This window comes from Saccostrea cucullata, unplaced genomic scaffold (assembly GCF_032062105.1).
Source record: "Saccostrea cucullata isolate Sc308-1 unplaced genomic scaffold, CSIRO_AGI_Scuc_v1 ctg14586, whole genome shotgun sequence".
Classification (NCBI taxonomy): Eukaryota; Metazoa; Mollusca; class Bivalvia; order Ostreida; family Ostreidae; genus Saccostrea; species Saccostrea cuccullata.
In genome coordinates, this window is record NW_026919141.1 from 58 (window position 1) to 8,593 (window position 8,536).

General features: G+C 37.2%; 1 long non-coding RNA gene across 2 annotated transcripts; it reads right to left on the minus strand.

Annotated features, from left to right (window-relative positions):
• Positions 1–4,286: 4,286 nt before the first annotated feature.
• Positions 4,287–6,040, minus strand: LOC134279987 (uncharacterized). Of its 2 annotated transcripts, none has more exons than XR_009994806.1 (3): positions 5,361–6,040; positions 4,909–4,979; positions 4,287–4,391 (listed from the first exon to the last, which is right to left on the minus strand). It is a non-coding gene; the product is annotated as an uncharacterized LOC134279987 (long non-coding RNA). The 2 variants fall into 2 exon arrangements; XR_009994807.1 differs by having other exon boundaries at positions 4,909–4,982.
• Between the last annotated feature and the right edge of the window lie 2,496 nt (positions 6,041–8,536).

The following is an 8,536-nucleotide window of genomic DNA, read 5'->3' on the forward strand; positions in this document are numbered from 1 at the left end:
GATGCTTGATTGAGCTCTTTTTGTGGCAAGATACTGCAATAAGACTACAGCTGTAGGTGTAGCTATTAATAAACTTGTAGAGTATTTTCAATTTTAGTAACCATGGCAACATCATTCATGGAAATCTAAAATTGATAAATGGAATGATGTATCTTAGTGTAGTCTACTTGCGTGCCAAGTTATATTAAATTCAGACCAAAACTGTAGGAAAAAGAGCATTTTGAAAAATTGTTTACAGACAGACAGACGGACAGACGGCCGGACACTGGACACATTACTATCACATAATCTCTTTAGGTCTCCAACCAGTAGAGCTAAAAATCATGCTATATCTTACCACTTTGGCCAATGTTGGTCTGTTTTTCTAGTGGATACCCAGTATCTTGGCAACGGCCTCCTCATCCTTGTCTGGTCCTCTTTTTCTTTGTTTGGTGGTCCTCTTCTCCCTCGTGTGGTCTTCTTCTCCCTCGTGTGGTCCTCTTCTCCTTCTCCCTCGTGTGATCTTCTTCTCCCTTGTGTGGTCTTCTTCTCCCTCGTGTGGTCCTCTTCTCCCTCGTGTGGTCTTCTTCTTCCTTGTGTGTTGTCCTCTTCTTCCTTGTGTGTGGTACTCCTCTTCTCTGTGTGGTCCTTTCCTTTTGTGTGGTCCTCCATATGCAACTTGTTTCGAACAACTTTGATCAGTGTTGGCTTGTCGACATAGTGGAAACCCTGTCTCACGGTTATAACCTCATTGTCATTGTGTTGGTGTCTGTAATTTGGTATCTATCTTTACCTGCATCTGAAAGTTTAGACACAGTTTATTTTAGCTCTTAAAATTGGTACTTTGGTTGATTAGATACTAAGATTTCAGATTTCTTAGTTTACAAGAATTGAGATAAGTAGAAGAAATGGAATTAGTAATTTGTACCTTACCCTCCATTCAGTGGTTGGCTAAATTCAGTAAATCACAACTCCCTTGACTCTTTTTTTATGTAGTATTGTTGAATTGCATTCTTTGTATTGGGATTGGGGCTGAATACAATTCTGGTAACACACAGAATAAAAGAGTCAAATAAGTACTAGTACCAGTCTTGAATAAAGTGAAAAAAGAATATCAAAATAGCAAAACTCTGCTGTCTTTTTCTTACCACTTTGTTGGCCTGTTGGTCTAGTGGATACCCTGTATTCTGGCAATGATTCCTCTCACTTGTATAAGGTCCTCTTCTTCACCATGTGATCCTCCTCTTCTTAAGCATGTGATCTGCTTCTAAAGCATGTGGTCCTCTTTTTCGTCTTAGTGTGGTCACCTTCTTCTTCTTTGGCTTGTCGACATAGTGGAAACCCAGTCCCTTGGTTATGGCCTCATAGTGTTGATGTCTGTAATTTGGCTTCTATCCATACCTGCATCAAAAGTTTAGACACAGTTTACTTAAGCTCTTGATACTTTTGTTGATTGAGTACCAAGTTTCCAGATCAAAGAGAATTTAGTTTACAAGAGTTAAAATAAGCAGACGAAATGGAATCAGTTATTTGTGCATTACCCTCTATTCAGTTATCCTGTTTACATACATAGTTAAATAAGTTCTAATACTAATATCAGTCTTATATAAAGTTAAAACAGAAAATTAGAATCTAAATTGCGAAAAAAAAATGCTGTCTATTTCTTACCACTTAGGCCAAAGTTGGCCTGTTGTTATAGTGGATACCCTGTATCCTGGCATTGGTCTCCTCAATGTGGTATCTGTTGCCCTCTGTCCATCCCTAGTGCCCTTGATAATGGTAGAAACTGACACAAGATTAGTACAGTTCCAATAAATTGAAAAGGTACCTTTTGATACATCATTTTCACACAAAAACATGTAACAATTTAAACATTGGGAAAGGCACAAACAATCATAAATGAAAAGGGCAAAAAAGGTGAGTTCTGTTAGTAATGTAAGTAAGAAAGGGAAGGGGAGAGAACAGCAAACAAAACAACTTGCAAAAGAACAAATGCAGCTCACCTTATGTCTGGCTTAATTAGAAGATCAAATAACAACCTTATCTTGGGCTCCCTGTGTATCATTTGCTACATTCTGTCTAAATTACATCTGCAAAATGTTTAATTTACTAAATAAATCTAATTTTCAACATATATTTCATTGTCTTAATATATGTAAAACCCACAGCAAATGAAAGATCTTTTTATACATACATCATCTTATGTGGAGAGTTTATATAAGCTATGTCTGCTGCCTTATCCATTTATATAATTTTTTAAGGAATAAGTCTAATTTTTTTGGTTACATGATGTGACCAATCGAGTGACCCGCATGATAATTTCCATAAATGCTGAGCAACTTTGATATTATTCTGAAAGTATCTTAGTTTGAACAATATCAGTAGGAAAAGTACCAGATCACTTTACACATATTAAAAAAAGATATATATATTACTAAAAGAGGAGCAGTTTTGCCTTAGTTACCTGTAGGATTAGCTTCAGTCAATATTGTCTCTGTTGTATCTTAGGATTTATATTGTCTCTGTTGTATCTTCAGTTGGTACAGTCTCTGCTTAATCATACTGGATACTGACTCTGCTTTGTCTTAGGTGGTACTGTCTTTGCTTTATCTTAGGATGGATACTGACTCTGCTTTATCTTAAGGTGGTGCTGTCTTTGCTTAATCTTAGGAAGGATACTGTCTCTACTTTATCTTCAGGTGGTATTGTCTTTGCTTAATCTTATGATGGATACTGACCCTGCTTTATCTTAGGTTGTACTGTCTTTGCTTGATCTTAGGATGAATACTGTCTCTGGTTTATCTTAAGGTGGTACTGCCTTTGCTTAATCTTAGGAAGGATGCTGACTTTTCTTTATCTTTAGGTGGTGCTGTCTTTGCTTAATCTTAGGAAGGATACTGAGTTTTCTTTATCTTAAGGTGGTGCTGCCTTTGCTTAATCTTAGGATGGATACTTGCTTTATCTTAAGGTGGGGCTGCCTTTGCTTAATCTTAGGATGAATACTGTCTCTGCTTTATCTTCAGGTGGTACTGTCTTTGCTTAATCTTATGATGGATACTGACTCTACTTTATCTTAAGGTGGTACTGTCTTTGCTTAATCTTAGGAAGGATGCTGACTTTTCTTTATCTTAAGGTGGTGCTGTCTTTGCTTAACCTTAGGAAGGATACTGAGTTTTCTTTATTTTAAGGTGGTGCTGCCTTTGCTTAATCTTAGGATGGATACCGACTCTGCTTTATCTTAGGTGGTACTGACTTTTCTTTATCTTAGGTGGTGCTGTCTTTGCTTTATCTTAGGATGGATACTGACTCTGCTTTATCTTAAGTTGGTACTGTCTTTGCTTAAACGTACTGGATACCGACTCTGCCTTGTTTTAGGTGGTACTGTCTTTGCTTTATCTTAGGATGGATACTGACTCTGCTTTATCTTAAGTGGTACTGTCTTTCCTTAATCTTATGTGGTCCTGTCTCTGCTTAATCTTATGATTGATACTGACCCTGCTTTATCTTAGGTTGTACTGTCTTTGCTTGATCTTAGAATGAATACTGTTTCTGCTTTATCTTAAGGTGGCACTGTCTTTGCTTAATCTTAGGAAGGATACTGACTTTTCTCTACCTTAAGGTGGTGCTGTCTTTGCTTAATCTTAGGAAGGATACTGAGTTTTCTTTATCTTAAGGTGGTGTTGCCTTTGCTTAATCTTAGGATGGATACTTGCTTTATCTTAAGGTGGGGCTGCCTTTTCTTAATCTTAGGATGAATACTGTCTCTGCTTTATCTTCAGGTGGTACTGTCTTTGCTTAATCTTATGATGGATACTGACTCTACTTTATCTTAAGGTGGTACTGTCTTTGCTTAATCTTAGGATGAATACTGTCTCTGCTTTATCTTAGGGTGGTGCTGCCTTTGCGTAATCTTAGGATGGATACTGACTCTGCTTTTTCTAAAGGTGATGCTGCCTTTGCTTAATCTTAAGATGGTACTGTCTATACTTTATCTTTGCATGGGTACTGTCTATGCTTGCTTCTGCAACAAAGTCAAGATTATAAGAGGGTCATATCTGCATCAAGTATATGTTATTAAAGTATATATTTGGAGTTTGTATGATAACTTACCCTTTCTCCTATGGTTAGCTGCAGATGTTCCAATGCTTCCTTGAATCAGTGACAAGTAATTGAGTCTTTTTGGTAGGATCAAGGCTTGACAAATCATTTATCTGTTTAAAAAAAAATTCCAGGAGTCAAAAAGAGTTACATATTTGTGTCAAAAGAGATCTAAAATGCAGCAATTGGAGCCTGTTTCTTACCATTTTGGCCAATACTGGCCTGTTGTTATGGTGGATACCCTGTATCCTGGCAATGGTCTCCTCCTGGGTGTGTTGCTGGCTGCCATCTGTCCATCTCCCTCCTCTGTGACCCTGACAATGAAAGAAACTGACATAAGATTAGTACAGTTCTAAAGCATTGAAAGAAAAAGGACAAAAAGATTATACCTATTTAAGGCTGCTTGTCAAAGGTGTCATGTTCTGCTGCTTCAGACGGGTATTCTGTTAAATGAAAATCAAGAAGTTAAAGTGGGACTCATTCTAAATCATTTTGAAAACAATATAAAACAATTGAATTAATGTAAACACCAGGCTCATAAAATCATACAACCCCTCTATATTCTGTACAATGGCAAATTCTTTTTTTTCTCCATGGAAATCCCAAAATATTTGAACAAAAACAAAAAAGTCTTCCAAATAATCTTTATAATAATGATTCTGTGGAAGTCTCAAATTTTATTCAATGGTTGAAGGTTCAAGTGTGAATAAGATTTGGGTACTCCCAATATTAAAAAGAAAGAAAGACAAACAGACAACCCTGTACTTGATCTCACTTTTCAAACAGTAGGTATAATAAAGAGTTTGTGTTAGAAGGAAAGAAGCTTACCACATCTTTCAAGGTAGAACTCAGTTTATGGGGTCTCTTCTTCACTGCAGGTCTAGGAATCCATCTTCTCTCCCCTACTAAGACAGAACAATAAATGCTTATCAGTGGCAGATTTAAGAAGGGGCGCACCCGGCATGCCCCCCCCCCCAAAAAATTGTCAAAGTTACCATAAATCACTGTTTCGTCTAGAAAATGTAAATATGCATGTCTACTTGGTAGACCTCATTTTTAGCCTACAAAATCTCTAGAACCCAGGAGCTTCTGGGGTCTTTGCCCCCTGGGCCCCCACAAGGGTCCACTGGGGGCCTCAAGGCAGCCCCATGCCTACTTTTGCCGCCCCCTCTAACTTCAATTCCTGGATCTGTGCCTGCTTATATTACTCAAATTTTGTCTTATAAACACAATGTGCAAGAAATTGGGGGAGAAAAAAACAAGAAGTAAATAATGTATATTACCCAAACATATGAATAGTTGTCACTGTGGATCTTTCTGGTCTGGACTCTTCTTATGACTAATCGGCCAGTGTTAAACTGGTGATGGTGGACACTCTAATGCTCTGCTTCTATAAGATTGGATGCTGCTTCTGTAAGGTTGGCTACTGCTTGTCTCTGCTTCTGTTCAATTGGCTTCTGCTTCTGTAAGGTAAATACTGCTTGTCCCTGCTTCTATAAGATTGGCCACTGCTTGTCCCTGCCACTGTAAAATTAAAAACTGCTTGTCCCTGCAACAGTAAAAATGGGTGCTGCTTGTCCCTGCTTCTGTAAGATTGGCTACTGCTTCTGAAAAGGTAATACTGCTTGTCCTGCATCTGTAGGGTTGGCTACAGCTTGTCCATGCTTCTATAAGATGGGCTTCTGCTTCTGTAAGATTAATTACTGCTTGACCCTACAACTGTAAGATTAATTACTGCTTCACGTCCCTACAACTGTAAGATTAATTACTGCTTCATGTCCCTACAACTGTAAGATTAATTACTGCTTCACGTCCCTACAACTGTAAGATTAATTACTGCTTCACGTCCCTACAACTGTAAGATTAATTACTGCTTCATATCACTGCAACTGTAAAAAATTAATTACTGCTTCATGTCCCTGAAACTGTAAGATTAATTATACTGCTTGTCCCTGAAACTGTAAGATTATATATAATTACTGCTTCACGCCCCTGCAACTGTAAGATTAATAATTACTGCTTCACGTCACTGCAACTGTAAGATTAATTACTGCTTCACGTCCCTGAAACTGTAAGATTAATTACTGCTTAACATCCCTGCAACTGTAAAAGATTAATTACTGCTTCACATCCCTTCTTCTGTATGATTAAATACTGCTTGTCCCTGCATCTGTAAGATTAAATAAAACTTGTCTCTGCTTCTCTGAAGTAAATGAGTGTCTACAGCTTATCCATGCATCTGCGAGATTGGTCACCGCTAGTCCCTGCATCTGAAAAAATTAAATACTGCCTGTCCCTCTATCTGAAAGAATAAATAAATACAGATATATAAATACAATATATACAATCAAACCTCTTTATCTCGAACTTAAAGGGGCCTTAAAGAAAAATACTTAAATGATAGGGGATTCAATAGGACAAATCACTGAAAAGTATCAAAGATCTTTTTGAGACATCAATGTTCGAGATATCGAAGTTCAACTGTTTATTCATAACTTTTTTTGGTTTTTTGGTTTTTTGTAGTTTTTTTGGTTTTTTGTAGTTTTTTTTTTCATGCATGTATGAGATAAACCCAACACCATGATGTTGTATATACAACTAAACATCAATGAGTTGTTGTCCATCTCAAAGGGCCTCGCTCTACCTAAAGGACATCTGGATGAGAGGGCTTTGTAAAGGACCTTGACATATGACCTTCAATCCACTGGTACTCTGGAGGACATATGAGATGAAGCTCAAGGGAACACGAAATAATGATCTTGACAATGAATCACATAGATATCATCTATGACCTTGAAATCTTACCAAAACCTTGGTTTAAAGCTAAACTACACCACTGAACGAAGTGGAATTCTATAGGTTACTGAGTAAATATATGCTGAATAGAGCTAAGAGTTGGTATAATAAAGAACCCGAACCTCCTGTAATTGTATAAAAATCATATCCGACTATAAACCCTGGAAGATTTTACTATGAAAACAGAAATGTTATTCACCACTGACCTTTGGTTCAAGGACTCTAGAAAGGGGAGATAAATATGCTCACTATGATAAGATGACAAGACCTCGACTTCTGACCTAGAAGCTGTATATAGACACTATATATGGGTGAAGTATAAGCCAGAAAGGGCTAAAATGAGAGAAAATATGCACCCTTAGTTCAAAAACTCTGCAAAGGGGAAATATATGTTCACTACGATAAAGATGACATGACCTTGACTTCTGACCTACAAGCTGTTCATTACTGCACATCCTAAAGGGCTAAAATGAGAGAAAATATGCTCCAAATAATAATATAACACGCAGATGTGCTTTCTACATTGACCTTTTGAAAACTGGATTGCAGGTTATTGCAGTATAAACCTGATTGGGCTAAGAGAAGAAAATACATACTGGGTCTACAGTGTCAGACAGACGGACAAACTGATCATTAATAAAAGCGGGCCCCAAATATTGAAAACAAAACCACTCACTTTACATCTACGTCTGGACAGAGCTGCTGAGGCGAGGCGAGGGTGGTGGACGGAAAAAACGTGTGTGCAGATGGGACATTCAAAAATTAATTTAACAATATTGAAAACAATAAACATTGAAATTCAGAAACTTGACAAAATACATGCAAAAAAAATTCATTTGTCAGAAATGACATAAACCAAAAATTGTAGAACACAGCTACATATATGCTATACCCAGAAATTCAAATACTGTATAAAGAAAAGCACCTACATGTAAATCATATCTTTCTCCTGATCACACCTAAATAGTAGACTGTATGGTTATCAGGAGACTGTGCCAGAAATAGGCAATAGAAGCTAGTGTAAAATGTAGGTCGGTAGAGCATCAGAGTCAGCATCCTAAGATACACGCTAAAGAACAAGATCAGTTTGGAACTGATCTAAATAATAAAAATAATCTGAGCTCTGAGCCAGTTAAGAAAGAAATGTAGATCAAATGCAGCTTCCAAAGTAAGCATCAGCGTCTGAGCATGTCCAATGACACATGATAAAGAACTAGATCAGTTTGAAACTAATCTAAATGAAAATACTCCGGGCTAATAAATCAAGACATGCAAGTGAGATGCAGCATCAGAGGAAACATCAAGTACAAATTTGGTTTGATTTCTGCTTGTGAGAAGCAGAGCTGATACATTCAAATGTTCAGTTCAGTAACCAATATGCCACTAAAGCATGAAATTACAATATATATGCATCAGCAAAGGCACGCATCAAATGAACGATTTATATGCATGGTTTCAGACCGAGACAGACAAACAGACAGACATAGTGATAATAATGTTACACATCAATACACAAGTGTTGAACAATATGGAAACTTTCAAAATTGATCATCACTCATAATCAGTAGCTTTAAATTGATGAAGGATGATAGCCAGCGGAATGCCACGAGGAAATTGAAGGTACACGGTCTGCGTCCATTTCAGTTTGGGAAAATGGAGAAAA